The following is a 25,193-nucleotide window of genomic DNA, read 5'->3' as shown; positions in this document are numbered from 1 at the left end:
ATCAGGTAGGTTTGTGAGGCTGTTGTATGTGAGGCTGGACTGAAAAATCAGAGGTGTGGTCTACAGATGAATTCATGAGACTACAGCTTCTCAGTGGTTATTAAAGGTAGACAGGAATAAGATCGTCCAGGAATAGCAAGAAGAATAAAAAGAGGGGATGCAAATAAGAATGGTAAACACTGGAAAGGGAACATACAGGAGTAGTCAGCAGGCAGGGTGGGCAATGATGCAAGTATGGCGTCCTGTCGAAGGGAGTTTTTGTAGACTGAATGTTTGCGTCCCCGAAAACTTCAGATGCCGAAGCCCCAACCCCCAATGTGATGGCATTTGGAGGTGGGGAAACAATTAGGTAATCATCTCCTTTGGGAGTAATTAGGTTTAAATACAGTTTAAATGAGGTCATGAGGGTGAGGCTCCTATGATGGGATTAGTGCCCTTCTAAGAAGAGGAAGAGATACCAGATCTTTCTCTCTCCTCTTTTACACAAAGAAGAGGTCATGTGAGCATATGAGACACGTGCTCTCTGAAAGCCAGAAAACATGTCTTCACCAGAAACTGAACCTCCTGGCACCTTGATCTTGGACTTCCAGCCTCCAGAACTGTGAGAAATGTCTGTTGTTTAAGCCACTCAGTTTGTGGTACCTCATATAGCAGGCCGAGTTGACTAAAACAAGAGTGTTTCAAGCAGGAGGGCATTCTACGGACGGATGAGATGCTTCTGAGTCTGAAGTAAGATGAGTGCTGAAAGGTATTCACTGAATTTAGACTCAGGGAAGTTCCTTTGTCATTACTATTTTCCTGAAATGCTGAGGCCAGAATTCAGACTGGGGCGTCAGAGATAAGAACATCAGGACTACGAGTACTTGTGAGTGGCATACACACATGAGACCGGCTTTGCTCTATGTGACCTTGGGCAAGCCTCATACATTTCCTAAACTTCATCTTTATAATCTGTAACTTGAGCTGTTTATACTTATCTTGAAGGTATGTTGTGAGGATTGCATGATACTTCATGAAAAAATACTTAGAATGCCGTGAACTCTCCATAAATGCAGATTCCTTTCATTTCTCCTACTTGAGAGCTTTTAAAATAAATCTGTTGACCAGAACCAAACATATGGCTCTAAACAAGGACTATATGGGAAGTTTTGCTAAATGAATGATAAAATACTATGTAAAAACAGTAATTTCCATATAAATATAGAAATTGCATAGGAGTTATAAATGTGTGTGTATGTATATCTCCCACACACTCACATACCTCTCTGTGCACGGTTGAAAACCCATGCAATTTTGACTTCCCCAAAACCTAACTGCAGTCTACAGGGGACTGGTTTTCAGGACCCTCCCCTCAACTCTCATGGATGCCAAAATCCAAGGAAGCTCAGGTCCTTAACATAAAATGATGTAGAAAAGTGCGTGTAGCTGGGCCTCCACATCAGTGGCTTCCTGACTGTGGATAGGACATACTATTTTCCATCTGTGGTTGATTGAACCTACGGGTGCAAAACCCGGACATGTAGAAGGCCGACTGTATATTTATTGAAACAAGTTCAGTTAGAAGTGGACTCAGACAGTTCCTTATTTATTATTCTTCCTACAGGCACCATTTTACATGTTTCTTTATTGATTCTCTCTCAGTATTCTGCCTTTCTTCACTGGTAAAAGACTGCAGTGAGTTTGCATCCTTCAAAATGTCCAAAGTCACTTCCAGTTTATAGCACTAGTTCAGACCTGCTGTAGTTGTTGTAAATTTAGATGTTTATTTTAGATTTCAACTCTAGGAATGCTGAACCCCAATGACTATGTGCTCTGTTGTTTCCAGTATCTTGTTTTGACTACAAGTTCTGAGTGCTCCAGGCACATGCCAAACACTTAAGAAACTCTAGCTTCTTTGGCATTTTACATGTCTTGGCCTCCTGGTTCAGGTATTCCTCTGACTGCAGAGCACGTCTGTTATATGGGCCCCTTCCCACCAACTCCATTTTCCTTGTAAGGAGAAAGCAAAGGTATCACATCCCTGTTCTTTAGAGCACCATTCGCCAGAGCAGGAGCAAATGTCTCAGGCCCACTCAAGACTTGGGGCCCCAACACAGGACTGTGAATCTTTAGCAAGGAACACAATGACATAAGGGACCATTTAGATGCTTTCACAGAAGCAGCAATAGCCGGAGCAGCAGCTCTAGGCCATCCTGTTCGGGCTGCAGAAATTTGGCTGCTCCCTCTTGGCATAGCAGTGACTTCATACCTAGTCTCCGTGGCTGGTTCTCTATCCTCCCATTGACTCTGTGACTCCTACTAGCCTTGGAAATTTATATAGTTTTCATAAATAGATATAATTTTTTCCATTAACATTAACAAGTTAGTTTTTGTCACCTGCAACTAAAATATTCCTTACTCACAGAGAGGGAGATCTTCCCGTGATGGACCCAAGTAAGGACCAAGCAACCGTGCTTAGTGTCTGAACTGGCACTGACTAACAGCATTATTTGTTACTCTTGGCAAATTTCAGGGGGGAAAAAAATCCACCGCTTTGCCAGAGCTTCTGTTGCCAGTGACTATCACTCCGGGGGTATTCTCCTGGGAAAAAGAACATTTTTTCTCTTAAAAAAAAGAGCAAGCATTGCAATTTAGATTGTCACTCTATTTAATAAAGGGGAAATGGTATTATTTTACTGGTAATTAATTTTTTTAAAAGCCTCACTTAAAATGTCAGCTGGACTCTGTTTATTGGAATGTATCAACACATTAGACAAACTTAGCCTTGTTGATTTACCCAAGACAGCTAAGCTGACGAATTTCAATTGAGCCTGTTATAAACTTGGCTTTGACTTGTAAAAATGTCTATTTTGAGTAAAGACTGAGTAGAACTATATATGATATATGTATTTGCCTGCTTCTAATGAGAGACGCAGGCATGTGAAAAAGTTGTTTATCCTTCGAGCACCAAAAATCACACTGAGTTCACCTCTGAAATGTTAAAATTTGGAGCCATTGGTCTGTTATCTACAGAGAGAAAAACAATACTGTGGCTTCAGGAGAAATGGATAGGAGGGAGTGAAATGGGAAGAAAAACACCAACAGGAATGATAAACTGGGTTTTAATGACAAAGTCACTTTGCCAACTGTAACTCGGGTGCTGGGTAAGCCGATCTGACTTCATTAGGTGACAGCCAGCCTCGCAAAGCCATCATCAGCCTGGAAGAAAGCCATATGTGTTGGTCGCACAAATGGACATTGATTTTTCAATAAACTGGAACCCAAAGCCAACATCGCTCCAATGATATCTTTTCTCAGGAGAGAGGATTTCTCGCTCACGCCTGGCACCATGTCTCAGCTCTTATATTACAAGAATTACATGGGTGAAGCAGAGTAGAAAACATCAGCTCACTTAAGCCATGTGATAAATGAGGCAATTAAGTCAATTAGATGCACAGTTACTGAGTTATATCTGTTTTGCTTTGTAAAATACAATTTTAAATAGGATCATCTGTCTTACCATACTTGACAGCATTAGAATTCTGTGGGGCAGAAATAATGTGGTTCATTACTCTATGAAAACAGTGCCTACTCTCCAAAGTGGATAAAGTAACCTTGGTCTTTAAGTTAGAGGCTGTCATCCTTTAACTCTTTCTCTGCAAGAAGGCAGAATACATTTTGTATTTGCTGTTTGTCCACATTGCTTTAAATGTATGGCTTTTCAACTAGGGATCCTGTGGCTGGGGGATTAATAGATGGAAGGTTAATTTTTTTCAATGCATGATTTATCAGGTCCATCTCTCTGAACAAAGAGAGAGTGTGTAGTTGTAGCAGATTTATGTTGTCCTGGGAAGAGTCACTTGAGTGACTTCAAGATGAAAAGTTAAGCAAGCATTCTTGTGTAAGAGAAGAGTCCCAGAACCTTCAGTGGCTTAATGAAGTGCTGTGCACCACCACCCTATCCCTTTGCTATGCAGAACTTACCACAGGGAAGAGATGTATACATGTGCATAGGAGCCAAAGAGCCTTCTGGAAAAGATGACCAGAATGAGAATTTTGCTTCTGGAGGATCAGCACTTCTAAGGCCTTCAGTGGATTGTGTGTGGGCAGAACCCAAGGAGCACCAGGGGAGACAAACCATGAATGAAGGCAATACTGGACTGGTGACCAAGGCCAGATTAGAGGCTTGTCAAGGTATTTCTTAGGAGGCAAATCATTTTTCCTTGCCCTCCACAAATTATATTTTCTTAGTTTTAAAGCATTGAACCAATTAAACTTAGTAAACCATTTAAAAGTCAGGATATTTCACATATAAATATGGAGGACTTTGGCCAGGGCAAATGGTCGACAGTTTGCTTTCCAAAGCCTTACCACTCACATATATAGCCTTTCTCCAGGCCTCATTCCTTTTTCTTTCTGGAACCCCCGCAGGCAGTTGAGGTTGGTCTTCACCTTTTGTCAGATAGGAGAGGATGCTGATTTTGTCGCAGAATGGAATTGAGACTGGGAGCCCCTCCTAACCGAGCCCCCTGGGGGTATGGTTGAGAAACTTTAAATTGAGTTGTAGCGTTGGGAACATTCTGGTTTGAAACTGAATGTGTGCGTTGTGATCTCACACACTAAGAAGTGAGGATATAACCAGGGTACTTTTGCAGGGGAGGGCAATTGCAAGGACATCAAACATGGATTTTTAGGATAGAATTGTGGTCAAAGCGTACATAAATCTTAGTTTTGAAAAATATTGTCAAATTGAACTCAGAAATTGAGCCAGGTTAAATATTGACCAACCTTTCACATAAGCATAAGTTTACATATTAGTCCACATTGGCAAGTACTGATCTTTTTATGTTTTGCTAATGTGATGGGGAAAATTATAGCTCTGATATGGATATTCCTGAATTCTGGTGAGTTTAAGTATATTTCCACATGTATGTGGACTGCTTGTATTTTTTAAAGAACTGACAGATTGTAACTATTGTTCATTGTTCTTTTTGTTTTGTTTTGTTTTTGTTTTTCCTTATTGAACTGTGAGGAATCCTTTGATCGTTCATCTTTCTCTGTTGCAAATATTTCCTTCCAGTCTGTTACTTGCCTCTCAACTTTGCTGTTGGATCTCTCAGTGTGAAGATTGTTCCTTTTCACTTAGAAAATCCATTACTGTTTTTCATGGCTTTGGGGTTTAGTGTCTTTCGCAGATTGTCTCAGCTCTATGATCATCAAAACAACCTTCTGTAATTTCCTTTAATAGGTCTGTAGGATTTTGTATTTGATTATTAATGATCCAAAAGTTGTTTTTTGTTGTTGTTGTTTTTTTTTGTTTTTTTCCCACTCAGACGGTGTTCTCTCCCTCTTGCTTTCTCCGAAAAGAAAGAAGAACGATCATCAATGGCAAGTGGCAGTTACCGAAGTAACACCAAAAGCCGGCTTCACGCTCAGAAGAGAACACTCCATCTCCTCCTCGTGGTTTCGGGTGCTCTACACATTCAGAGAAACTTCTCTAGTAGCAAACTATAGAAATGATCCCTGAAAGTATAGTCTTCAAAAGTTGTTTTTATGTTTGCTATGAGGGATACGTATAATTTTTAAAACCAATGGATAACTGATGACATCAACAACATGTTCTCATTATTTGAAATCTTAATTATAATCTCAAATTAATAGGCTTTATTTTGCTTTTTGGTTCATTTTGAAATTCCGTAAGGCCCCTTCCTTACTGGAGATCTGGGGCTGCTAATTCCTCACCACCCTTCTCTCTCTCTCTGCATTCCTCCGAAGTTGGCCATAGACACTTAGAGTTCGACAAGAGTAAAAATGTGTGGCATCAGGTTTATACTGGCTGGGTGGTGCCCAGTGCTCTCCCCCAAATATAGATCTTCCAGCATATTGTGTGAGAGGATGCAGTTTGATTTGGAGACAGAAGGAGACTTCCTATGTCTCCCCTACAGATGTAGATCTTAGGATCTGACAGCGGGGAGGATGAGATCCATGAAGCAATTACTTAAGCAGCTTGGGGAAGAGAATGCCAGCACCGCAAACCTCCCTCCAAGGAGGAGTAAAAACTCTCTCTTCTCAAAGGAAAAGTATGAAACACAGGAATTACCACACCTCCCACTTATACTTTCATTGTTGATCTCTCTTAATATTTCCTTCTTAGGACATGTTTCCATCGTTCTCAGATAAATTGAAAAAACCTCATAACTTTTATTTAAAAAATCTTGATTGGGTATTCATTTCTATTGCATTTAATTTACATATGTATTTGGGTATAATTAACATATTTACAACATTATTACTTTTCTTATCCTGGAGCTTGTTTATTCTGCCTTTTTACACATACCTTAGTAAAAATGCATAATTTTCCCTAAAGGATCTTGTGCATTTTGTTAAGTATAATCATGGGTATTTTAATAATTTTTATTGCTGTTGAGTTGAATTTTTTCTTTCATTTTCTATCAAATTAGCTTTTTACATATATATATATGAAAGTGATTGGTTTTTATATGCTGACATTGTACCAACCTGTTTTAGTAAAATTATTGTTTCATTCCTTCTCCTAGATAATTTTATTATATGCAAATAAAAAAATTTTGAGTCACTTATTCCAAATTTCCATTTCCTTTTCTTCCCTGCTGCAATGCTTAGAACTCCCAGTTCCAGTGGCCGTGAAAGTATTAGACTTTCTTATTCTGGTCAAGACTTCAGTGAGAATGCTTCTAATGCTTCACCAGTATAAGGTTCACTAAGTTTTTCTGACAGATTTTTAATTAAATTAAGGATGAGCCTTTGTTTTTGTTTAAATTTATTAATAATAATATTGATTCATGTAAAGTGCCTTTTGTAATAAATCTTTTAATCTAGTTGAATTATATAAATAGATTTCCCAATGTAAAACCACTATTGCACTTCTGGAATAAATCCTGTGTGGTCATTTATATTATTTTCTGAAAAAAAAATTCTGGTTTTAGTATACATGCTGCCAAAGTGCACATGGAAAATTTCTGGTTCTAATTTGTGAACATTTAATTTAAGGTACTTGTAAATGAGGTTAATCTATAGATGTCCTCATTTTTTGTTTGTTTTCTGGTTTTGTAATAGGGTTTTGCAGCTTAATTAAATGAGTTTTGAGGTTTTCAACATTTTTAATGATTTGAAAACTTTATTTAACTGAGTAACTATCTTTTCTTTAAAAGTTTGGACAGAATGTACATATAAATTTATTTTAAGCTAGTGTCTTTTATAAGAATAGATTTTTAATATGGTTAATGTATTCAAGTTTTAGCTCTTCCCAAGTCATTTAAAATAATTTACACTTTCTTAGAGAGTTATTTCTTTGTTTTTATTATTTTGGGAACAAAAAGTTATGCTTAGTATCCCATCAAGATTATTTTAATTGAATTTATTGGGGTGATCCTAGTGAACAAAATTATACAGGTTTCTGGTGCACAATTCTACAGCACATCATCTGTGCACCACCCCAGGTCAAGTCTCCTTCCATCGCCATTTCTCTCCCTCTGCACCTTCTTCCACTTCCCCTCTGCCTGCCTCCCCAGCAATCACTATACTCTTGTCCACACCCATAAGTTCCTTCTCTTCTTAATTCCTTTTTGCTCAATCCCTCCACCATCCACCACCCAGACCCTTCTTCCCCCCCACTGTCAGTCTACTCTATGAGTCTGTCTCTATTTTGCTTGTTAGTTCATTTTGTTCATTAGGTTCCATATACAAGTGAGATAATATGACATTTGTCTTTCTCTGAGTGGCTTATTTCATTTAGCATAATGTTCTCCAGGTCCACTCATGCTGTTGCAAAGGGTAAAATTTCCTTCTTTTTTATGGCCAAATAGCATTCCATTATATAAATGTACCACTGCTTTTTCATCCATTCATCTACTATTGGACACTTGGTTTGCTTCCAAATCTTGGCTTTTGTAAATAATGCTGCAATGAACATAGGAAGGCATATGTTCTTCTGAGTGTTTCAGGTTTCATTGGATACATTCCCAGAAATGGAACTTCTGGGTCTTAAGGTAGTTTCATTTTTAATTTTTACCCCTAGATATAGTTTCCTTGTCACTGGAATTAGAGAAAATCAAGTAAATTTAATTACAAACCACATTATCTCTAGGTGAAATCTAGAGCTTTTGAAATCTTTTAATCTAAATCTACTATAATGTTTTCATTTATTTATTCAAAGTATATATTTGAATTAATAATATTCAGTGCCTACTATGTACTGCAGGCTGTGTTATGTGCTGGGGACATAGCAGTTAACTAAATAAACACAGTTCCTACCCTATGAGTCTTACAGTCTTGGTGGAAGAAACAGACATTAATCCTAATAAAGCAGATAATTTTTAATTGTTCTATGAACTTTGAAGAAAGAAAAAGGTGCTATGATAGAAAATAATTTAAATAAAGAAATATTAGAACATCTCTTTGAGGAAGTGACATTTCAGTTGGAATGCCGGTGGACATTAGGTAGCCAAAGCATGCAGGCAGGTCAGCGGGGTCGATGGGAATAGCATTGCAAAAGCCTGGCACCGAGAATGGCTCTGGCCTGCTCAAACATTAAAAGATGATCAGTTAAGAAGATACCTAATTAAGCAGTGGGGGAGAAATAAATCTTAGCATGAGGAGCCTGTAGCTGTAACCAGAAATTTTGGATTTGATCCTAAATAAAATGGGAAAGCACTGAAAGGTTTCCCTCTCGGGAATAACACACAATGTGATCCACATTTCTGAAAGACCCATCTGGTTTCAATGCAGAGAACAAACCGGAGCAGAGCAGTGGTGGAAACAAGAAGAGTAATTAGAAATTGTTGACATATATCATGCAAGAAATAATGGTGGCTTAGGCTACAGTGGTAGAGATGGCAAATGTATACATATTTGAGGCATTTCATAAGATAAAATCAATATGACAAGGCGATGACTTTTTATTGTGGTAAGATACACTGCAGCATAAAATTTACCATTTTTAACCATTTTAAGTGTATGATTCAATGGCATTTAGTACATTCACAATATTTGCAACCATCACCACTGTCTAGTTCCAGAATATTTTCATCAACCTAAAAGAAAGACTCGTATTCATTAGGCAGTGACTCCCTGTTATGGGCTGAATTGTGTCCCTCCACCAAATTTATATTTTGAAGTTCTAACCCTAAGTACCTCAGAATATGACTGCATTTGAAGACAAGGCCTTTAAAAAGAGGAAAGTAAGGTAAGACCATGTCATATGGGTAGACCATAATCCACTGTGACTGGTGTCCTTGTAAAAAAAGAGTAGATTAGAACATAGACATGCCCAGAGGAGAGACCATATGAAGACAGAGGAGAAAGCATCCATGTAGAAGCCAAGGAGACAGGACTTAGAGGAAATAAGCACCACCAGCACTGGTTCTCAGATTTCTAGCTTCCAGAGCATGATAAAAGAAATTTCTTCTGTTTAAACCACCTCGGCTGTGGTACTTTCTTATGGAGGCCTAGCAAACTAATGCAGCCCCATTCCTTCTTCCTTCCAGCTCACAGAAACCACTTCCTGGCCTTCTGTCTCTGTGAATTTGCTTTTGCTGGGTATTTCCTATAAGGTGAATCATGCAATAGAAGGCCTTTTTTATCCAGCTTCTTTCACTTAACATGGTGTTTGCAAGGTTCATTCATGTTGTAGCATTTATCCGTATTTTATTCTCTTTAATGGCTAAATAGTATTCCATTGTACAGATATATCACTTTTTAAAACGTATTCATTAGTCGATGGTTGATGAAGACATTGATATAAGAAATGAAGGAGAACAAAGGGTCAAGGGCAACGTTGAGGTTTCTAGTTGGAAAACTTGAATGAATGGACACCATTTATTAAGGTGGGAATGAGTGGAGGAAGAATATCTTAGCTAGAAGATCTGAGAAGCTTATGTCTACAAAGGGTTAGCAGCTAGTCACTTGGCCTAGGCACATCTGAGCCCTCCCTCTCCGTTCCCCTCTCTCTTCCTCTAACAGATCAGCGTGGGTGAGATCATTCAGACTGTTTCAGTGATTTCATCCATTTGTCTTTTCCCATCTATCAGCTGAAATTATTCTTGGTCACTTCTAGCCCAGGAATATGCCTTCTGGCCAATTAAAAAACTCCCTAAATAAACAAAAGCTATGGGCAAAGACTTTCCACACATGACTTTAAGAACACAACTGAGTTTGAGTACTAACCCGTCCACAGTATTAAAATTCTATCGACTAACCATGTGACCCTTTCTCTTGGTCTCCCAGAACATTCCAGTTATTTTAAGGAGTATATTTTTCTAATTATGAAAATAATAAGTGCACATTTTAGAATATTTGGAATATATAGAAGGAACATAAAATAAAGTAAAAATACTTATGATCTCTCTACCCACAGGCAAGCACTGCTACATTTTGCAATTTCATTCTATAAATTTTACAGAAATATCTCTCTACACTCAGGGGTTGTGCTCTTTTCCAGGAGAAAGGTAGCATAAAAATGGGCTTCCTACTTGAAATCTACATATAGCCATGTTGAAAGTATAATCCATTGTGATCTCTTTCAAGGCTATAATAAATTTGGGGTACCCTGCAAGCTGGTGATAGAAATTAAATTGTCAATACTTGTATCGTTGCAGCTTGTCACAACTCATCTCTATGCAGGTACCCTTAAAGGCAAGTCTTAATTTAAAAATCCTGGGAAGACCTAGGCTGATCCAATCTCCTGGCTCCAAAGCCAATTAACCATATTTGGTCTCATACCCAAGTGGAAATAAAATGCTGATCAGTACAGAAAGATGAATTTTGTGGCAAAAACACCAGGTCAAAGTAACTGTTATTACTTGTCAATATCTCCTCTTGCCACAAGGTAATGGTGGAAACATGGCTAGAGTTTGAGCCATTTCTGGAAAAAAATCATCTGGTCAGATTGCACATGATTCATTTGTTTCGGAAAAGGTCAAAATACCAAGGTTGTTTTGAAACTCACTCTAACCAAAAATCATTTTTTTTCACATTTAAATTTAAGCTGTTATATTTTCAAATATTTTACAACGTACTTCTATGTCACTGATATACACAGTACATTTTATAGGTTATGTTTATTTTCCTTATTTAAAAATATTCTGTTTAAGCCCAGGCCACATAACTCAGTTGGTTAGAGTGTTGTCACAACATGCCAAGGTTGTGGGTTTGACCTGCAGACAGGACACAAACAACAAGCAACCAATTAATGCATAAATAAGTGGAATAACAAATTGATATCTCTCTCTCTTTCTCTCTTGCTCTCAAATCAGTCAATAAAATAAATAAATAAAATAAAAATATTCTGTTTTATTTTGGAAGATTAATATTTTTGTGTTCATGGTCAGTAGTAATATACTATTTTTACTTAAAATTTTGCAGAAATAAAGATTTGAGTGACTAATTATTAAGAATAATTGAGATGGAAAGAAGAAAAACTAGATTATATTCCTGTCTCTCCATGATGGAGTAATCACCCTAGGCCATAATACAAATTGTCTCCCAGAATATGTATTCATCTCACAAATTTTACCTGAAAAACATTCTTGTCTTCTAGCCTACAAGAGTGAGATGCTGAATATAAGAGATTTATGATGACATGTTTCCCAGCTAAAGATTAAAGTATAAATTTTAGTAGCTGGAAGAAATAATTAGTTGGCCTTTATAATGGTTTAATTTACATTTTCATCTGTAACCAAAGAAAAGGTTAACTTAAAATTTTACCTCAGAACCTGTAAGATATTTCTAGTCAAGTTCATAAAAATTCATTGATTCTTTCATTCAACAACTTTTTTTTGTGCCAGGTGCTGGTTTTAACAGAGCAAGCAATTCATTCATTCACCCATTAATATCCATCAGCACCTACTATGTTGTCAAGTACTGTTTTAGTTGATTGAGATATATCAATGAAAAAAATTAGACAAAGTTACAGCCCACTAGGTGCTTACAATTTGGCTGAGGGGAGGAAGGGTGTTAAATAAATGATAAACATAGCATGTAGGTATTGTATGTTATGCATTTTGTTAGAAGGTGAAAAATACTACTGGTGGTGAGCAGAAGGATTGAAATTTTAAATAGGATTATTGTAGAAGCCTTTGTTGGGAAGATGACATGTGAGCAAAGACTTGAAGGAGAAGAGGGGGTGAGTCATTTGCATACCCCATGGGCAGAGGGAACAGTCTATACAAAGGCTCTGAAGTAGGATGGACTCTACCAGGCCCTTGAAAGGAGGCTAGTGTCTCTAGAAAAGAGTGACTAAGAAGGGTACCGTCATAGGAGATGAAGGTAGAGAAGTTGGGGGGAAGATCAGGTCGGGTCATAGTGGAGGGATTTGGGCTTTTAGTCTGAGAGAGATGGGTATGCATTGGAGGGTTTCGAGTCATGAAGTGACATGAGATTTTAAACACTTCCCCAGAAGTGTTCTTACAAATGGTTTTGGTATCTTGCATATGGTCTCCAATTTATTGGCTTTCCGCATGCCTTTTCTGCGATGAAAGCAAACTTTTCTTTCCCTTCTCCTCAATGACAACTCCCCCTTCCAATATCCTCCCCTTTCACATTCAAGATTCCTCCACCTCTACATGCCTTTAAGAATTTGTAACTCCTTTTGAAAAAAAGCCAATTTATAATTTTTTCTGTCTACCCTTTTTATCTTTTTTTAAATTTCAAATTATTTTGCTTGTACAACAAATATGTATAATGCTACCTCATGGTCATGATTCCTTATACTAAACTATATTAAATATCACATGTTCCCACCCATTTTCCAATGAGTTCTCTGGCATAGACATCCTCTGGGATGAGTATTTTAACAACTGTAGATAGCACTGGCCTAGGTCTAGGCCCTATGGGGCTAAGAGTAGGCATGTTCACCATTTCCTAATGCATTCTCAACTGCCGTGTCATCATATCCTCTGGGTTTCTGTGTCACCACCTCTAAATTTAAAAATTTCTGCCATTTAGCTCCCTGAGTGGCAAATTGAAAAGATAAGGGTGTTATTTTTACCTTTAGTTTCTGTATACTCTGAAAACAGATTAAGGTTGTCACCAGAATTACTTTAAAGAGCCTGTAATACTGGGTAGAAACAGAAACAGAAACATTCATTGAACAGTTGATTCTTTGGGGTCCTCTAATTGGGATTTTGAATTATTTATTCAATGAGCAAAGATGGCAGCATAGAGCATTTTCTGTTACATTTTGCCGGAATGCCTATTGCACCCTGATAGCTGTTCAGGGCCTCTACCACAACTCCAGTAGACAAGGAAAAGGCCTTCTCCAAAGGGACCAGAATCACAACCACACTCTAGAAATTTTTAAACAGATCTAGGCTGCACCTTGTTTTGGTTTCAGATCTCCCAGAGAGAAGATCCTGAAATAGGAATTTAAGTCCAAGTACAGGCAATACCAAAAGGAAAGTGGGCAGCTAACACAAGAAATGGAAGGCAATCAGTAAAGTATATACTATTCTAGATACCACAGTGGACAATTGGAGTTTATTCCCACAGGGGAATTCTGAGAAATAGTGCAAAACATGTGCCTTGGGATTATCTCAGCCAAGATGCAAGGGAGCTAGAATATGCATATGTGTGTGTGCATACATATACATATACACATACACATATATACACACACACACACACAGTTTTAGATTCAATGCTCAAGAGCTGTGCCTATTAACTCAGTCTTCCAACATGCCACTTTTCACAGTTAGGGGAGAGGAGTTGGAGAGGACAAGTCCTTGGGCTCATCTGGAAATTAGAAGTCAGACAGAACAAATTGGGAGTTTGAGTGATACAGATTGGGCACTGCTAGCATCTGCCACACATCTGGATCTACCTCCCCTCCAGGGTTGCATATAAAAACTCACAGTTTGTCTGCTGTACAATGCTATGGAGTGCCATTCACATAGATGACAATGTGAGTGGTGCCCATATGGAATCATGAAGTTTGCCCTTGCCCATCTGGGGCCCAGTTCAAGCCACACAACTACTAACTGTTTTAGTCCATATGGCATGTTAAACTGTCAACTTCTCTCATAGGTGGGGTCCTACAAGAAGTTATCATAGAAGTCTACAGACAAGGCCTGACCACATCCACCTTGGTTCAGTTACAGACATTTTTGAATAACTTTCATGGAGTATCAGGCCCAGCTGACCCACACTAGAGTGAGTTTCAGACTTCTTGACCTTTTTATGTTCAGTATTATTACTTTTCACTAACTGGTCTGATCAGTCAGTTATATATAATCCATGACAATTAATATAATGTTCCTGGGACCAAAGTGAAGACTGATGGGTTACAGTAGGCAAGATAAAAAGCTAGCGATATTTGTACCCAGTATTATACACTTTGCATTTTGGGCCACACTCTCTTTCTCCACTAATATGGAGAGAAATACACACCACTATTTAACAACTCTCAGAACACCAATGATACCCCATGTTTGATACTGAGTATATTCATATAAATAAGACACACTCTCAGCCCACATTTAGCTCATGGTTAAATGGGAAATATATACATGGAAACTGACAATTATAGTACAACACACTTGTTGAAAGAAAAGTGTAGGGACAGATAATAATCTAACTCTGCAAACTCCAGGCATCACTAACTGTAATAGTCAAGTTAGAATCACATAGTCCAGGCATCCATGTCTTTAATGTAGGAATTCGTTAATACAATGGGAAATTTTGAAAATGTTTGAACCTATTTGTTGACATGGGACCTATGTAATTTGTCATACCTAAATGTAAATCAAGATATTAATAAAAAGCCAAATACTATTCAGTAGGGTTCAGATAACAGTGTCTGACTACTCCTCACTTAAGGAATAACCAGAAAAGTGGCCAGGATACTAATGCCTTTTCTGATCTCAACTAGATTCTTTTCTTTTAGCTTTGTAGATTTTCTGTATCTCCCACAATGTTTTCTTTTCTTTCCCATACAATCTGTCCTGGGACTGTGTCATCCTGAGCATGCACTTGAAGTCTGTTTGAAGTAAAGTCTTTATCACTTTGTTACTTGCCCTCTCTAGTGTTCTCTGTAAAATGCTGCTCCAGTTGCTTGGTTGTTTCATTAAATTGACTACTCTCCCCATGTCCCCTCTGCCAGCCAAATTCCCTGCCACAGTGAGGGATGGTTACCTTCAGCTCTGATTTTCCTGAAGATTTGCTCTCTAATTAGAACCTGTGCTCAAAATAATCCCCTCATTTCACAATGCTAAGTTTATTCCAATATAGAAGCTGACCACTCTAGGCTCAGTGTTCTGAGGCCATATGGTAATAAAGGTAGGAACTAGTGTTTCCTATAGATACTGAGTGTTACAAGTGTGTACTGATTCTAGTAGGTTAGTATTGAGTATAACAGAAGAGTCTCACCCTGGAGTATACTTCTTTGATCTGTGTTTGAGGATAATAAAGACAGCTTCATAGAATTTTTAGGTGGACTAGTTAATTCTACAAATGCTAGAGTTTCTTGGATTAGCCATAGTATTAATTCTCTGGCATTCCTTTTGTAGAATAAGGAAAATCCCTTATTTCCATTGAGTGATTTTTTTCCCCAAAAACAACTTCATAGGAGGTCTTATAACACTATGTACACGTCTCATGAGTTTTGAAGAACTTGTTAAAATCACTATAAACTATACTTACCACCACAAATTGATTATTGCCAATACCACCACAAATTGATTATTGCCAATACCCTTCTGAACACATTGCTCATTGCTGTATAGTCAATTCCAGTGGCATGTTCACAGAAGATAAATATGGAGTGGATCACTAGAATTGACCTTCTCCAAAAAATTTGTCTCAAAATTTACCTTTTATTCCTTTGCACACTAAGGAAATGCATAAAGAAAGGGTGAAAGAGAAACTAAGGAAGAGAAAACTAATATTTTTTGAGCACCTACTATGAGTTAGGTGTAGCTCTTTATAAATATCTGATTTTATCTTCAAAAAATTCTCATAGGTTACAAATTTTCTTTTATGGTTGAGAAAGCTTGAACGAGATAAGTGATTTTCTTAGAATTTGAATCTATGTCCTGAGACTACAGAGGTCATTTTTTCCATTTATGTTTCTGCTACATAAGACGAATGAAATTGAAAAGTGGTATTTAATTAAATCTTGATCTACATGTCATAACTGCCTCTATTTGAAAGATCCCAATTCATTCATTTAACAGCCATTGTTGGGCATATCTGCCCATCCTCTGTCATCTTGTCCTGAGCAAAGAACAGCTCTTGTTAAACATCCCAGATGCTCCAGGATGTGACACTGATACAGATTTGAATTGACTTAATGTCTTTGACCTTCAGAAGGGTCCTTGTTCCTTGGTCTCTTTCAGATAGACCTGAAGTACAGAGAGAAGGGTTAAATGCCATTGCTTTGTAAATTTTAATCCCTGGACTTGAATCCACCAGGATACTACCCTCAGCTGGCTCTTTCCAATGAAGCAAACATCAAACTGGGCTCTATCCTGTGCAAGCCTCTCGAAAAAGAGTCCTTTATAGGTGTGAAGAGTAGTGGACCAACACCCCAGAAAGCAGCTGCCCTGGTCCCAAATAGGGAGACCTACCAGCTAACCAGAAAGACACTAAGACTGTGTCTCACAATGCCAGGGGAAAAATCTTGCTGTGATTTCACCTACGATGATATCAAAGATTGGATTTCTGGAAACATCTGGATGACTGAGGAGACTTTTGTGCGGCAGCGTCATCTCAGTATTCGGTAACGTTGAGACACAGCCTGAGGTTCCTAGACTGAAGCTATTCCTTACTGTTAAATACACATATTTTCGTCCCCCCATAAAAAATGGTCTCATTGTTCTTTATTTAGTCTAACAGACGGATCCATACCAGCACTGCCTTTGCTTTGCTTGGCTGCAATTATACAAACTAACCACACTCAGTGGGATGGCAGCTGCCACAGCGGTGCGCCTGCCCTCTCCAGATCCATGAGTGGAGTTTTTCCAGCCACAGTGTCAGGTACAGGATATGGAGTGAGGATCAAAATTTTCTAGTGCAAATGAGGGAAGTTCCAAGGAAATAATACCGCTTTTAAGATAGAGGTATACAGACCTGCTCCCCCCATACGTCATAAGAATACAAACTGCCAGGTCTTTAACTGATTCATCACCAAGATCCTGGCACTGTATTTCCCTTCCTCTCATATATTATCTCATTTAACACTTTACCTTTTAAGGTGGGCAAAGGGAATTGATAAATTCACTTCTAATTTATCAAATTCTTAAACAGTGGAGTATTTTTGTCTCTTACTTTTTTAAAAAAAATCACGGTTTATTTTAATTCGGTTGAGATCTTGGTCTTCTCCAGCTTGCGGTCCCTGAAGGCTGTCGACTCCCCGCTGCCGTGCAATACCAGCGACATTCCTCCAGACCACTAATCTCTCTCCACCCCACCAGCTTCCCTGCCCCTGACCACAGAGTGACAACATCAGCCGCACCGTGCCACGGAAAACAGGACTCAACATTTCAGGAGACTCAGCTCAGCTGAGAGAGTTTCCTGAGCGTTGTGAAAAACCTCTTAACACATCAATATTGTATTAACCTCTGTTTCACCTGCTGTTTTTGGGGTCACAGGCATTACTGGTCATATGAACATCTTCCATCCGACCAAAAACAGAGATGGGATGGTTGTTTTTGGACTAGGGATCTTCTCAGTCTGGCAACAAGGTAATACGGCTCCATGGGCAATGTGGCAGAGGAAACCCGGTTTTCCTGACAGCCAGAAAACCCAGGTATTGTGTGACCCTGAGCTGGTATTTAACCTTTGGCTCTGCCCTGAGCCCAGTTGGAGGTGTCTTTTAAAAACAATTGGATAACTAATAGCCAAATAGAAAAAAAAAACACTTCCAAGAGTGAGCACTGGGCCATCACTTGTCTCTGCCAACAATTCGGATCATATATTTTGCTACTGCTTTCAACCCAGGTTTCTGTGGACCCTCATCCAGGCCCTTTCCTGGAAAACACACACACACACACACACACACACTGACAGGGTCAATGAAATGTTTTATCTTATTCTATCTATACTCTCACTTTAAAAACACCATATCACTTAGCATGAGTATGGTGCGCTCATAACTTCTCCAGTGTTTTTCTTTATTATTAATGAGCACCATTGGTCATTCTCTGGGACTTGATCCAGGTTTTGTGATGATTTTGAAGTTTAAAATACAGCTTAAAGGTTTATAAGTTAATTACGTTCTGATTATTTTATTTATTTCCATTCCCCCTCCTTCTCTTTTAACCTAAAATGAATTTGCTTTCAAGTACCGTTTTCTCCTAGATTGATGTGTCTGAATGCTACAGTGAATATGGGATGGAAAAAAACACCCCTCCTTTTTTCCTGATAACATCTTACAAACCACTGAATTCATCCATCTCGCATGTGTTTCTGTATCCAGACCTTCCAAAAAAAAAAGGGTGTTACTCTTTGTTGGATAGAGTTCTTTTCAAGAACTCTTAGTCTGTTTCTGAAATGTTGAAATAGTTTTATTAAAAGTCTTGTGGGGTATTGAACAAGCTAGTAAAGTAAGGGAGTCAAGTTAAAGTATCCAAATAAATCACTATGATCTTCATTTGTTTTTAAAATGGGGAAGTGATATCATAGGGTGCATTAAGACTTGGCCACAACCACACAGCACTGTGACATATGGAAGAAGCAAGAAGCAAAATTCTATTAATAATCGAGAGCTCTCATATATTGTGCTACACAATGCCTGATACCAGATTAAATTAATACATCCTTTTCTTCCCAAAGACTTTGTAGGGTATTCTGTAAGTAGATGATCCTTCTGATTCAATGCTTAGTGTTCTAAAGTAAACGCTGAACCAAGGTTGTTGACCATCTCTGTTCATAGAGGATCTTAAACTGGAATGAAATGAAAATATTAGTAAATTTTGTCATGAAGCAAAGAAAGGACTTTTGACAACCTGAAAAGGGAAAGAGATCTGTAAGTCCTCTGAGCAATCTCAGCATATACATTTTATCAGCCACCTAAGAAGGTAACAAGACTTTAGAGGAAAATGGTTGCATGGTGTGTGAAAGGAGCCAGGATCCTAGCCCCAAAGATTCCCAGGTCATAGAGAAATTTCCTCTGTATGCACATAGAGCACGTGAACAGCAGAGCTCTGCACCCGAAGTGGCCATGTAAGCTGGATTGTAGTTGTAACAGCAGTTCAACCACGGCAGACTATTGACTGATATACAAATAAGCTTCCCCAATGCTTTAGCATCAAGTAGAATCACAAGGTTTTGGAGAATGAGGAAAGTCAGTCATACTGATCAAGCAGTCTGAATTCTCAAGGTTGATATAAAAAAATTTTAATGTGACATTTTTAATATATTCATAAATGTCTTTATTGCTTTGGCTTTGATGAAAGGCAAACTTTCCCTCTTACAATCTGTTTGAATAAGGATCCAACAAGAGTCATGGTAGATTTCTGAATACCAATCAAACTTTCTTGACATTTCAAATGCTGTCAACATAACAAAATACCAGATACTGAAATATGTATGCTTGAAAGTCAGAAAAGCTGGTTTATTCACTTGCTTCCGCCTTGACTATGGCCTTTGACCTTGAACAAGTCATTGATATATGCACAGCTTCAAGTTCTTTTAGGATGAAAATAAGTGTAGCTATCTGGCTTACCTCATACAACTGGCAGACACAGAATGAACAGGAGTAGTTGTAGTACCAATAGCTGGAGGTGGTGCTGTTGTTGTTGCTCTTGTTTATCTTGCTGTGACGTGTCTTGAAAATGGCATAGTTTCTCTGCTAAGACCTAGCAGTGACTATTGCCAGCATAGCAACTGACAAAGCATCATAATTTCTCCAAATGGTAAATGTAAATGTGTCATACAATATAAATATGCTTTTATATATTTGAATATGCTTTGATAAATTTATCAAACACTAACTAGAAATCAGCTTAGAGATTATATTTCTAAGTCAGTACCACTGTAAAGAGTTCTTTGATAAGTTACTTATTAAATTAATGACCTGACAGAGAAGGTGCCCTATTTTGTTTTTGGTCATGTGAGTAATATTCAAATATGGATAGTTTGTCTTTTAAATGATACTCCAATAACCAAATGTTGGTGGCAAACTGATGTGAAATAGAGCATGGTGTCTTAACCAAGCAGTATTTTTGCTTTAAGTCAGGGAAACAAGAGCTGCAGAACCAGGAAATGTGGAGAGAGCATGGAAAATATTTAATCAACAGTTATCCCTCTACAGGAAAATCACCAGTGTCCATAAAATGAAGCAGATGACAGTGTTGTTCTGCCTCTTAGTATTATGGGAGGAGGTACTAAGCAAGGAATTATTTCAGTTTAAAGAGGGGAGAGTACTTATGCTGAAATCAGTGGGGGTGGGGGGTGGAATCTACACTGTATATATTCCAAAGATGAATGAAAGCCAGGAATGCTCCTTTTATAAATTATGTATACAAAGGGAAAAATGAATGGAATTATTAAAATATACCCGAGGGATCTGAATCTTACCAGAATATAATTTGGTACTTTTTCTTTATCATACCAGATTATTATAGAAATGACTAAATTCAGTAAGTGGTTTCTCTCCAATTTAAGCGCTGCCAAACTGATAAGTTACCTATCAGTGCAGTAATCTAAAAATCTATGTTTTAATAAAGCAGTGAGATATTTCCATAATCTTTGAAGTTCTTTTTTTCTCATTAGCTAAAAAATTATTCAGTAATCCATCAATGGTCAATCCAGAGGTAACATTTCTTCCTTATTTGTTACATTGAATGAATGGCTGCTTTTGTAAAACTACTTGTTTTTTGAGAGAAATATGAGTCACAGCAACTCAGTGTTTACATATCATACATTTCTTCTTCTCTCAAAACTCAGATCTTGGCTTCAGTGCCTTTCAAAAGACTGAGTTGAGGCTGGGTTGAGATTGACCACGCCCAACCTCAGGGAACTGAGAGGAGAGACAAAAACTGTAAGAAACTTGGATAGCAGTGGTCTTTTCTTACACTATCCTTCTTTAACCTTGATCAGTCATTCTGGTAGAGGAGCTGTGTCTTTAAGTGAAAATGTAAAGATAGGAGTTTAAATTATGAAAATCCTACTTCTTGATTTTTCTGCTCAAATTAAGGCTGAAAGGAAGCATGGAGGTGAAATAAATACACTTAAATGCAGTCCTGAGAAGGAGCCAGCCAGGGGAAAGGATGACTCAACAGAAGAGGCACTGGGAGTTCAGCTCTGGGCTCAACTTGTATTTCCTTCAAGCCAACAACAGAAAGTTGAAAATGGGGCCACAGAATGGTGACAAGTCAGGGCTTTTCTGTCTTTGTTGTGGTAGAGAACCCTAGCCCCTGCTGAAGTCTCCCAGTTCATTTAGGAAGACCCCAAATGGTGCTTCTATTTGTTCTCATCCATCCTGTGGTCCCCTACTTCCTCTTCTGATTCAGCAGTTTCTGTCCCTTTTAAGATTGAAATCCTCTGCTTTATCTCCTTTTTGTGATATTCATTTGTTATCTTTGCCACCCAGTCTCCACTTCCCCATCTTCCAGCAATGGAAACCATCCTTCTCAGTCCTGCTGCTTAAGTAGGATTGTCCAAACCTTGACATATGCCAGCTAATCCTATAGCCAGCCTACTAGCCTGGTTACAATGACCCACTCAGGAATGGATAGGGAACACATTCAAGGCAAATGAGACCAGAGGAGGTAGTAGGTAGTCTGCTCTGTCTTCTGCAGTAGCATTCACCAGAGACTGAGCCTCAGCCCCAGGATGGGTATATGAAGTCTGAATGTGCCTGCCATTGTGTCACCCTAAAACAGGCCTGCCAGGTCTGAAGCCCTGCTCTGACACTGACTAGCTGTGCAGTCTCGAACAGGTTGCTTAACCTCTCTGTGCTTCTGTTTCCTTACAACAGTAAGTAGTTCCGAGAATTGCAAACTCAAATTATTTTATGTAATTGGAGCTTTATTGTATGGAAATAAGGAAACAAGCCCCTGTTCAGAAGCCAAAAGCATCTGAAGAACCAGATATCAGGAGAGGTAGAAACCAGAAGAGTTGCAATCCAAAGGTCACTCAGAATCTAAGGCAGCTCTAGCACCAGGAGTCCATGGATTTTCAGACCAGACGCTTTTAACTGACTCAGCTCTTCTCTGCACACCTATCGTTCTCTGTCTACTTCTCTTCCTGATACCTCTGATTTATTCTTTTCACCCTTGGCAGTGCAAAGCCCCAAGAGAAACAATCTAATGGGTTCAACTAATAACCCTTCACCGTTTTTTGGAGCAGAACTTATGGACAATATTCTCTCATAGACTGCTACCTGTGCTATGGCCTGGCTGACCTTGGCTCAGTTGCCCACTGAGCCTCATCACGTGAGGGCAATACATCGGAAGGCAGAGGGTTACATGTTACACAATGTGGCTGCCTGAAACTACCTTCTCTGCAGGACAGTTTTCCTTAGCAAATCTGTGGTTGCAACTGCAGCTTTTACCTTGGGGGAAAAAGAAAAAAAAGAGAAAGGAATAGAAAATTCTCCCCCAAAATGAAGAACTAATGCATCCGGGCTAAAAAAATTAAATTATTTAATCCATATTCATTATCAAACATCAGAAAAAAATATATCATTTTACTATAATATTTCATCCTTACCAAAAGTGCTTAGTAATCTTATGTTAACCTATCCTCTCTGCATCCTCGACAAATAGGTTAGTCTTGTTTGCCTAGTCAGAAAAGTGAAATTGTCACACAGTCAGGACTTGCATTCAGCATTCCAGGTCATGAATCTGTTTTAATCTAGCCCAACTGGAATCCAGGCACTGTGACACTGAGTGCTTTGAAAAACACAGATCCTTTTTACCATACCCACCCCCCGGAAAAAAAAAAAAATCAGTCCATATTGGGGAATCAGACCTCGCCTTTCAACTAGCAACCTGAGAAATCGCCATTGTTTCTGGGGTTGCAGAAGGAACCAGGCCTTTTCAAATGAATGACCTAAGAGGCCCATTACAGACAAACCAAGATTGGATTATAAAATAGATGCGAACAAAATCATCAGAGTTAATACTATGAAATGGTCCAAGATCGTCTGCTCTACGAGTGCCACTTGTGCTGAATTATTTATAACACAGCATAATGTGGTTCATGTAATTCAGAGTTTGGGTAGGGTTCTGTTTAGTTGATTGTTGGTTTTAAGGAACCAGGTCTTTAAAATCCTGATGCCCTTAAATTTGAGCCAAGAGATGAAATGTGACCACAGTCTATCTTATTTGTATTATTCTCAATATTAAGACAGGGAAAAATAGAGGTTGTCATAGGATAAAGCCAGGCAGGAGTCCATTAGTACGATTTTATGTAGTAGATTAGATGGGTAAAGAGTCCTCCTCTATATCCACTCCTGTGTCCAGGACTCTTCTGTCCAAAAGTTGTGGTTCAATTTGACTTTAGCCTTAAAAGGGGTAGTGGATACAATAGGAATGGCCAGGCAACACTAATGTGCAAACTCTACTCCAGAAAATAAATATTGGTTTCTTCAGACAGCATTCATGACTGCGATGCTTTCACATTCTTTTAGGGATCATTGCCAACATGCGCACTGACACCCAACTTGTCACCCTTGCTCTTATGTGGTGATTTAGCATTTAAGCAAATAATACCTATTAGGTTAATCTTAGATCTACACCTATGCTGCCGCCTGATTAATTAGATAACACATGGAGTCTGTTTCTGAAATTTGGGACTCTGGAATAGAATGTATAACCAGGTTCTCTCTTAAAAGAGCTTCCAACTGGAAAGTTGGATTCATTCCATAAAAATAAATAAAACTGATGCCTAAAAATGTTGGATGTTTTTATTACTTTAATTTTCATCATGTGGTGAGTTGTTCTCCCTCCATAGTCTTCCGTTCAACACCAAGGCAACAAAAACAAACTATTTTTGAAAACAAGCACGTTTACTTATTTCTTATGCATAGTCTTAATTGAATGTGTTCTTAGCATTTTCCCTGATATTTCATATATTAACAGACATTTTGCATTATTATTTTTATGCTGCAAGCCTGTGAAGCAAGTGTCCTTTGGAGCAACCAACTGAATCACACCAGTCAGGGCAGGCCTGTCCATCTTATCTGCCTTACTATCCCCTTCGCTTTCATGGATAGCTCCCACTCTTCTTCCAAGCACTGGGTCACCCATCCAGAAAGGAGGTCCCTCCCTTCAATGTGAAACTCACATCCTTCAGTGCTTCAGATGACCCCTGTGTTTACCATTATAGCACTCATCACAACAGTCAGGAAATGTGAACAGGTTGAATGTCCTCCCCAGTAGACTGACTCCTTGGACATATGAACACATAAGTAACCAGTGCCTTGCTGGCAGCTGGTGCTCCTCCAATATTTCTTGCATAAATATTGAAATTCTAAGCAATAAGCAGCGATCCATGCCAATCTCTCTTTTCTTTGAAAGACTCCACTCTTAAACTGAAATCAAAAAGAGCAATAGGCAATTACCTGAAGCCTCCCCATCTTTCTCCAAAGACCCCAGCAAAAAGAAAAGACAAGAGTTGCAAGAGAGAGAGGAAAAAGACCAGGTTCAGCGGCAAATATCACAGAGCAGCTCTTGCACAATTGCAAAGCGAAAATATCTTGGCTGCAAAGAGCCACTTTTAAAAAGGACTGACATAATTTAAAAAGACCATTTGTGTAAGGGAGGCAGTAACTTTGGCCAACAACTCTCTTGTGATTGATTTAAGAATTCTGTAATAGATAATTTTAAGGGAAAGGCTTAATGTAAAGGAAAATACATCCAAATCATAATCAAATGAAAATCCTACGGAGGAGGTTGTTGATTGGGATTCTTTCAGGGCTCTGAGTCTAACCACATGGGGCTCCTCTTTAAGTATCATCCTAGTCAATCTTTGGAAATGAAGGATTTGTTTCTTAGTAAGAAACCACATTTTATCACAAAGATGGACCTCAATCGCCTTGATTTAGCGATCCCCTTGACCACATACAGTTGTCCGTGTTCCCTAATGTATGTAGCACATAAAGTCAATGAGTATAGCTTTTCTTTGACATGGCAAACTCAGCTCAACTATAAGAGACAAGCAACAGTTGAAATTTGTTCTCCTCTCCCAATGAACTGAGTTACCTGCACTAAACACTCTCAGTGGGGATATCACAG

General features: G+C 38.5%; 1 non-coding gene across 1 annotated transcript; it reads right to left on the bottom strand.

Moving 5' to 3' along the window:
- Nucleotides 1-5,303: 5,303 nt before the first annotated feature.
- Nucleotides 5,304-5,518, bottom strand: LOC123833403. The gene has a single exon (XR_006788241.1). It is a non-coding gene; the product is annotated as a small nucleolar RNA U3 (small nucleolar RNA).
- Nucleotides 5,519-25,193: the final 19,675 nt, after the last annotated feature.

Source organism: Phyllostomus hastatus, unplaced genomic scaffold (genome assembly GCF_019186645.2).
Source record: "Phyllostomus hastatus isolate PE091 unplaced genomic scaffold, TTU_PhHast_1.1 phas_scaffold_21, whole genome shotgun sequence".
Classification (NCBI taxonomy): Eukaryota; Metazoa; Chordata; class Mammalia; order Chiroptera; family Phyllostomidae; genus Phyllostomus; species Phyllostomus hastatus.
This window is presented reverse-complemented; position numbering and strand designations above follow the sequence as displayed.